Below are 8,225 nucleotides of genomic sequence, written 5' to 3' on the forward strand. Positions count from 1 at the left end.
ACAGAAAAATGTGGAATTTGAAAGTGGTAATGGTTGCCTCACGCTCCCACAGAAAAGCTGTGTCTGGTTGTGAGGCAGGAGTAGTGTTTGCGATGTATGGGTTCACACAAAAGGGTTATGTTTAGCATTTTTCTCTCCACACACTTGCAAATCCAGTCATACTGTGGCCTGTTCTGTGCATTTTAAGATTAAACTTAATGTGCTTATATTGCAGCTAATGTTAACTCTATACCCACTGCACACTGTTGTGATAGGAGGTGAATTATGGCTGGAAGAGGCACAGCAGTTACATTTGTGGAAGTGGAAGACCACTTATTAGACAGGATAGTGTTGCTGTAGCAGCAGACTTACTGTCAAGCAGAGCAAAAAGGAATCAGGTTTACAGTGGAAGCTACATCACTTTTAAATAAACACGGCAATTTTTTTACCCTAGTGGGAAGTGATGTATTTAAGGGCTCAGGTGAAAACCTCTGTTAGTCTGTTCCTTTGGGACAGTTACAAGATTTATATCAGCACCTGCTGATTGACAAATTGCTAGTTCCTGAATGAAAGAAGGGATGGAATACCAAGTCCCCTTGTTTGTTAAAAAAGAGAGCATGATTTCGTGCCAGGATCCTACCATACCGTTTTATATATAATCAGTTATTCTTTACAATGGACAACAGTGGAGACATTATGGTTTGGGTTGATGTTGGGTGCACACAAGTAGCCAAAGCCTTTCTAATTTTGTAAGATTCTCTGCAGACTGACCTTTTAGTGCAATGAGGTCACTTATGTACTTATGATTAAATATTTGACTAAGAACCATGCTGAATTGAGATGTTGGACCTCTCCTTGAGGGCAAGCAGTGGTTTCTTGCTCACCACATGAAGAACTCTATTTCCCTACCACTAAAATAATTATTAAAGAAGTCTTGCTGTGACAGCTATTATGTATTCTAATCCTTGTGGATGCATTAGAAATTGACAACGGTAAGCCTTGCATTAGAAATGGTCCCCATACTGAGTAAGCATGCTGCTAGCTAAAATGGTTTAATCTTCTGCCAGAGTAATTTTTTTTCCCAACATTCTTATTGTTGCTTAGTTCATAAGTGAGATGCAGAGATCACTTATACTTTTATGGTTGATAATATGCCCCTCTCTGGGACATAATTGACATCACTGCAGTTGCAAAACAAGGAATGAAAGGCTTTTATTCGTTCCAAGCGATTACTTCATGAGCTTTTTTCAATCAACTCTTTTAAAAAGTATACAAATAATAAAGGAAACCAGGAAGCTTGTGACAACAAATTTAAGTTCTAAAAGAAACATTCCGTATAGATAAATAAAGGGAAAATAGGGCTCATTTTCTAGTCTACCCAGAGAATCAAAGGGTCATTTATTTACAAAACAGTCCTTTCTAAACTCATTTGAACTTGTCAGAACACTCACAATACTATTACTGCTGTACAAGTTGTCCATGTATGATCAGCTTGTTAATGCAGATGGGAGAATGATTATAAATGAGAATAATTCCCAGTTCCTTAGCACAAGTGAAACATGGACATACTGGACAGAGTCCAGGGGCTGATGATTAGGAGACTGGAACACCTCTCCTGTGAGAAAAGAATGTTCAGCCTGGAAAAGAGAAGGCTCAGGGTGGCATCTTGTCAGTGTGTATAAATACCTAAAGAGGATGAAGCAAGGATCTTCTGTTGTACCCACTGTCAGGGCACAAGATAAAATGGACACAAAGAGGTTACATCTGAACTTCAGGAAACACTATTGTTTTTCGTTTGTGAGCACTGGCACAGGTTGCCTAGGGAGGTTGTGTAGTCTTTGTCCTTGGACACATATCAAACGATATCTGGACATGGTTTGGGTCAACTGATTTTAAGTGGCCCTACTTGAGCAGGGCAGTTGTACCAGCTTGTCTCCAGAGATCCCTTCCAACTTCACTTATTCTGTGACTCTGTGATAAAAACAGTCATTAAATAAAACTCAGGGATGAGATCAACTGTCAGAGCCATTTAAGAAACCAGCCACTGCTCTAATAACACTTATACAGATTGTAGAGACAGCACAGAGGTTATGATGTCTGGAGTTTTTCTTTCCAGGGGGCCTCTAATCACTGTTGTCTTTCTTGGCTTTTACCGTTAAATAGCAATGGGAGCTCAAAGTAAATTCTGTTGTCATTTATGCCACTGGAGCTGAAAGCAGTATTTGGCCCACACAAAGTTAAATTCAATTTTAAGCTACATTATTATAATTATAATTATTATTATTACTATTATTATTTTGGCCTTCAAATAAAGAATAATGAACAATAAGCTCTTGGGTGTTTTTGGAGTTTAAAAAACTTAGGACAGTTTACTCCCAAACAAGCTACATCTCCTGAAAGGGAATAAAGAGTTACTCAAATTTCTGATACTGATTTTAACAGCACTACACAGGAAGGAAGGATTTGGCCCATGGAGAGAGCTGTAACAGATGAATGTATTTAATAGATTTTTCAAAGGCCTATACTGGTGTGACAGCTTGTCTTTATTTAATTTTAACTCTCTAAATTTAAAGAGCAATTTAAACAAGAATGATAGAAGCTAGAGGGGAAAGACACCTATTAGATCATTGAGTTAATCTCATGCCAGTGCACAAATGTTCCTTATTGGCATTTTCAAGTACTTTGTCCAAAATTGTTCTTAAAATCAAAAGCAATAGGGCTCCCACCCCTTCGAGAGGATTAGGATTTTCTGGCCCTAGGGACATTTCTCAGACATAGTCTTTCTTTTCCTTTTCATAATTTAATTGATGTAGGTCTGATGTTTTGTGAGAACAGTAGGAGGTTTAATAAAGAACCCTTATTACCTGCTTTTTTGCTGAAAGCCTACAAGAAAATGGGAACTACAGCTTTTGGAGCAATGCAGCTTTTTCTGATGCAGTAGAGCTGCAGTAAAAGTTCAGCCCCACTCTCCCCAACACTCAATACAACCTGCTCTTTCTTATGCCCAATAGAGAGTCCTACTTTCTGGCTTTTTTTTTGTCCTTGCTGCTATCTACAGAGGCTCTTCTAGCTTATCTCTTTCTTTCCCAGACAGAAATGTTCATTTTTTTCCTTGCTGTTTAGTGAGAATGTCAAACCAAATAGTGATGTCTCTCTTGTCTATTCCATAGTCAGACATCTCTGAGCTTTTTATTTCTTTGCTCCTTCTCACACAGATAATTTTGTTCATGTACTGTCAGTTTTCTTTTCCCGAAGACTTAGATTCTTTCTGGCTGATGGTTGTTGATTTTTTTTCTTTTTCTGTTGTTTCTCTGTGGTGACCTGTTCATTATCTGGTCATTACCTTTCAGGATTTTCTTTTGCTCTCTGTTATTCCCCTATCGCCTTAATTCTCTTTATTTCCACTTTCAAACTACTCCACATCTCCTACTGCAGCTTGTGGAATTAGTTCCTTCCTTCTAGACTTTGTTCATGCCTAATGACTCTTGCAAATTCTGAGGAACCAGGATATTGTGTGGTGGAGATATTTATATTTAACCTGTTGAAGCTTTTTTATTTCATAGGATATTGGGTTTGAGATCCAATAAAAAAGATTGTGAAATATAAAATGTAACAATATTCACAGAAATAATGAACTTTATGTGTATTTAGTAGCAAAACAGTACCCTACTGCTAAATTGAAATTTATGTTGAGACTGCAGATTCTTAGGCTGGCCATTAAATTTGGAATAGCTTGAAGAGGAGGAGCTGATGGGCTCCAGGGCCTCCTTTGCCATAGAAACTGAAGAGCTCACATGGTATCTGGGTAGAGTAATGAATGCTATCTGGATCTTAAAATGGGTAAGAGGATAACCACTGGCACATTGGATTAGAAGACATCCCTTTTAATGGGTGACCTCTACCACAGGAACTTGATGTTCTTCTGAATTGGCTAATTTTGGTGGCTGGCTGCTAATTGTTCCTTTTTTTTTTTTTTTTTTTTTTTTTTTGATTACAAACAGAGTCTAAAAATTTGGCATCGAGTTTTGGTGTGTTACGTTCTAGAGAGCAAGTCACCTAAAAATTAATGCTGCCATTCCACATTTCTTACTGGGATGTATAAATTTTTTTCTAGATCTATACTTAGTTACTGCAAAGATGGCAAAGATACAAAAGCTTTTTTATTTTTACAAAATCTGAGCAGAACTGATGGGATTAGTATTCTAATAAAGAGGGAAAAAGAATTAAGTTGTTGAGTGGCACAACGAACCCAAGCATTATGGTACATAAAGAGTGGAATATATTGATGGATGGCTGTGTCCAAAACTTGTTTGATTGTTTTGAAGGTGGCCTTTTTTGGTGAATCTAAGAAAGTGGCCTTATTCTGAAAAGTTACAAATATGTTGTATATCTTACATGGAGCATTGATCCCTGGGGTTGATGCTGAGTGGTTTTCCTAGTTTGTCCTAAATTACTTTGTTTCAGGTTTACCTTTTCCCAAGTTCGTGTATAAAAGACCATTATTTTTGTGACATTTAGTCTTCTTTCTGAGGTTTACAAATTGTCACATGATGATTATTATATTAAAGAAAAGGCTAGAAAGCTGAAAAGCAATAATTAATTAATGTTTAACACAGCAAGAAATGTACCTTACTTTTCTGAAGCCGAAATAGTAGAATACTCCATTTTCTCTCATGACTACACTTTTTTGCATTTAGTATTCTGCAGACTGTCATGATGCAGCTTTTGGAGTAAAACATTTAATTCACTACTGATATACTACAAGTTAAATTAGATAAACTATAAATGGACAGATAAATATACTTTATAAATAAATATCTAAGTATTTTTAAATGATCCTATAATCAGCTAGTGCAGGAATAAATAAAAACATAAAAGTTGTGCAACTGCAACATGCCACCAAAAAGCACAATAAAATTCATTACTTTACATGACATAAGTGTTCTAATCCGATCTGAGACTATGAATAGACATATTGATAGATACATAATTAGAAATGCATTAGAAAAAAAATTATTAAATCTGTAAAGACTCAGTTACTATGCAGAACTCAGGTCTCAGGGTGTCAGGGCTCTGAGTACACCCACAAGCACTAATTGTCTTGAACAGTGTCTGCACACCTATTCTCTGTCTTTTGGTCCAGGAGATTCTTTAAGCTCAGGTTGTGTCCCTGGTTCTTCTATGGAGCATGTAGTCCTATGTCTAGTCTGATTTCCTGCTGGTCCTCATGTCTGTATTGGACTTACACTTTAATCTCAGCCTTAACTGTCATATCACATTTGTCTGATGGTCACTAGGCTGAGCTTGTTACTGCCACCAGTCCTACTTGGTCCTGTGAAACTGCACCCATGTGGGTGCAGTCGGTGCTCTTGCTGCTCCATGATAGTTAGTTCCAGTGGTCCCTTCCCTGCAGCTAACTAATACAATCCAATATGAGATCTGTCTTCACTGCTGAAAGGGTGTGTTGCTGGCTTGTGCTCAATGTGTTGCCTTTAACAAGCTTTCAGATTATTTTGTACAAAGCCACTTTCTAACCACGTGATCCCCAGCCTGTACTATTATAAGGGTTTATCTCATCACAAATATAACACCTTTGCCTTTGTTGCATTTGCCTTTGTTGAACTTCATAAGGAATCTTCATATATTCAATCCACTTTTTGCTCCATCCAGCACCTCTCTGAATGGTATGCCATCCCTTCAGTGTAGACCAGTCCACTCAGTCTGATGTCATCTGAAAACATGATGCACGACCCTTTTTTTAGGCTGCCCAGGCCCTTAATGAAGACTTTAAGCAGTATCAGCTCCAATAGGAAAATTTGAAGAACTTTACTTGTTAATAGCTATCAGAATTCACTTGCAACTGGAATTTTAAAAACTAAAAGTCTAACTCAATGCAAAAAACAAACACAAAGTATTTCTAAGTATGAATTTAAATTTCTCATTTGTGATTTTAGGAATTATTACAAAACCAAAACCTGTGGTGCAAATAGTCCTGCAAATTGGACAAAGGTAATGAATTCACAAGCTATACCTTCAGGGCTGGAAATCAGGCAACTCTGAATATTGCTCTGGTAAACTGAGACAATACACATCTCTATTTTACCTTGTTTCTCATTTAATATCTTCAAGAGGCAGTGTGCGTAGGAAGTAGACAGATACCCAGCAATTTTTCTCACACCAATAGCTTTGAAATGTCTTAGTCATACTTGTAAAGAGACATTTCAACATTTCAAGCAAAGTAGCCACTTTTAAAAGTAGGTCTTTAAAAGGAAAAGTACAAATAATTTTTCCGCATAAAAACAGAGAAACACATTTTTTTGCCAAGATATTTCATATAATTGCTTCAAATCTTCATTATCCTAAATGGAATTCTTCTCCAACATGCCCTGCATTTCCAGAAGGTGTTGAATGGGTACCGCAGTAAGAGATACTGAGGTGCTGTGAACTGCTACTCTCACCTAAAAGGGAATGAATACTTCCTTGCCTCTTTGACAATCATTTCCTTTAAAAGCCTGTCATGCTCTTCAAAAGAAGCCCAGGACATCTTATTATGCACTTCCTGGGTGGTTGTATCTATCATTTATAGTTTATTTCTTAAAACTAGCTCAGTAGAGAGTAGAGTGTATGAGAGTAGATATAAGGAAGTTCTTTGCTTGCTTCTTTTGATGGCACGACCAGATCCTTTCTCTGCTAGCCCAGAGAAGTCAAGCAGGCTCCAAGGAGTAGTTCCTTGAGGACCATGCATGAAACGTAAAGTTGAGTCTCTGAAGATAGATAGACAGAGAGATTCTTGGCAAAAGTAGTGTTTAAAATAATGTTAAGTAGCATTAGGCATTACTTATAAATGAGAAATAGGCAGATTCTGCCTAAACTCATCCAAAGAATACATCTGAAGATACTTTGGACCACTGAATAAGGATGCCATGTTTCCATGAGCTTTTGACTATTTGTGGTTTTTGTTCACTACCCATTCATTGCATGTTTGAATTTTGCTTGGACCTCAGGCAGATTCAAGACAAAACCTTTGCTACCAAATGTCTGACTTTTGTGGCTTGGATCAGTTTTCATTTGCTGAAGAGACTTGATGTGATTGGAAATATAGAAAGTAAATTATTTTATGAAACGTATGGAATAACAAAACTAGTATGAACTTTTTGTTCTGTAGCTGACTCACTGACACCTTAAAGTAATTGTTTACAAAAATAAGGAGAAAGAAAATTCTTCAAGTAATGAAAAAAATTGAAAGAGAATGTGCATTTGAATAACATCCAAATGACTATTTACTTCCTGTCAGTTTCCTTTTTTTGTTGATTTTCCTCTGAAGTGCTATGTATTCAATGTAAACAAATGCAGAGGGGAAACAAAATGCTATTGCTTTTGTTGTGGTTGTCTGTTCTTGTATCTCTGCAGACTCAAGATGTGAAAAACTGCTGGTCTGCTACATTTCAGAATTTCATGCAGTTATTAAAAATATCCTATTTAATTTCAACAGAAGCATATAACAGTTATCTCTGTAGCTGTCATTCCTAAGAACAACTGCTGATTGAAATGACTTGAAGCATGAGTACACATGTAAGTAGTTACAAATCAAATGCAAATAAAATTTGACAATCATGCAAACAATGAATTTTACTAACCAGACAAAATAATTAAGTCACTGTTGAGGAAACTGTCCTTCAAGGAACAGAGGTGTACAAATCAAGCTGCACTGAAAAATGGAATTAGTTTTATTAATTTTTCATTTTATTTTAAAACCTGTTAGGCTACATGATTTTTCCTTTATGCGTATATCCATATTTACAATATAATTCATTTTTTTGCTTATCAGATCACAGAGAGTTTTTCTAGTGGAGTGGGGTTTTTTTCAGAGCTTAAACAGACAATAAAGGCTAGTTTTAATTGAAGCCTTCATAGTGTTGTAAACCTGCACAAAGTGATAGAAATGTGAAAAAGGAAAAAAAAGGTATTGATTGAGATGATTCAGGAGTTTGGATTGAAGCATTCATGTAAGTGCTTTTCTGAACATGTGCCAAGGCACTTAGTTGTTCTTTTAGTGACAACTCTCCAGTAAAGCAGATCTCTCAGACTGTTTACAATGCTGTTTATACAAGTCATTGTTACAGTTTATCATTGTAATTTGAGTTGGAATAAACCCAAAGTTTTTAATTATCGGAAATATCAGAAATAGGATTTGAACTTGGCTTTTTAGCTCACCTCGTATCCTGAGAACTGCTGAGACTTCCTGA

The sequence above is a fragment of the Manacus candei genome, unplaced genomic scaffold (genome assembly GCF_025592945.1).
Source record: "Manacus candei isolate 608988 ecotype Guabito, Panama unplaced genomic scaffold, ASM2559294v1 h1tg000028l, whole genome shotgun sequence".
In the NCBI taxonomy this organism is placed as follows: Eukaryota; Metazoa; Chordata; class Aves; order Passeriformes; family Pipridae; genus Manacus; species Manacus candei.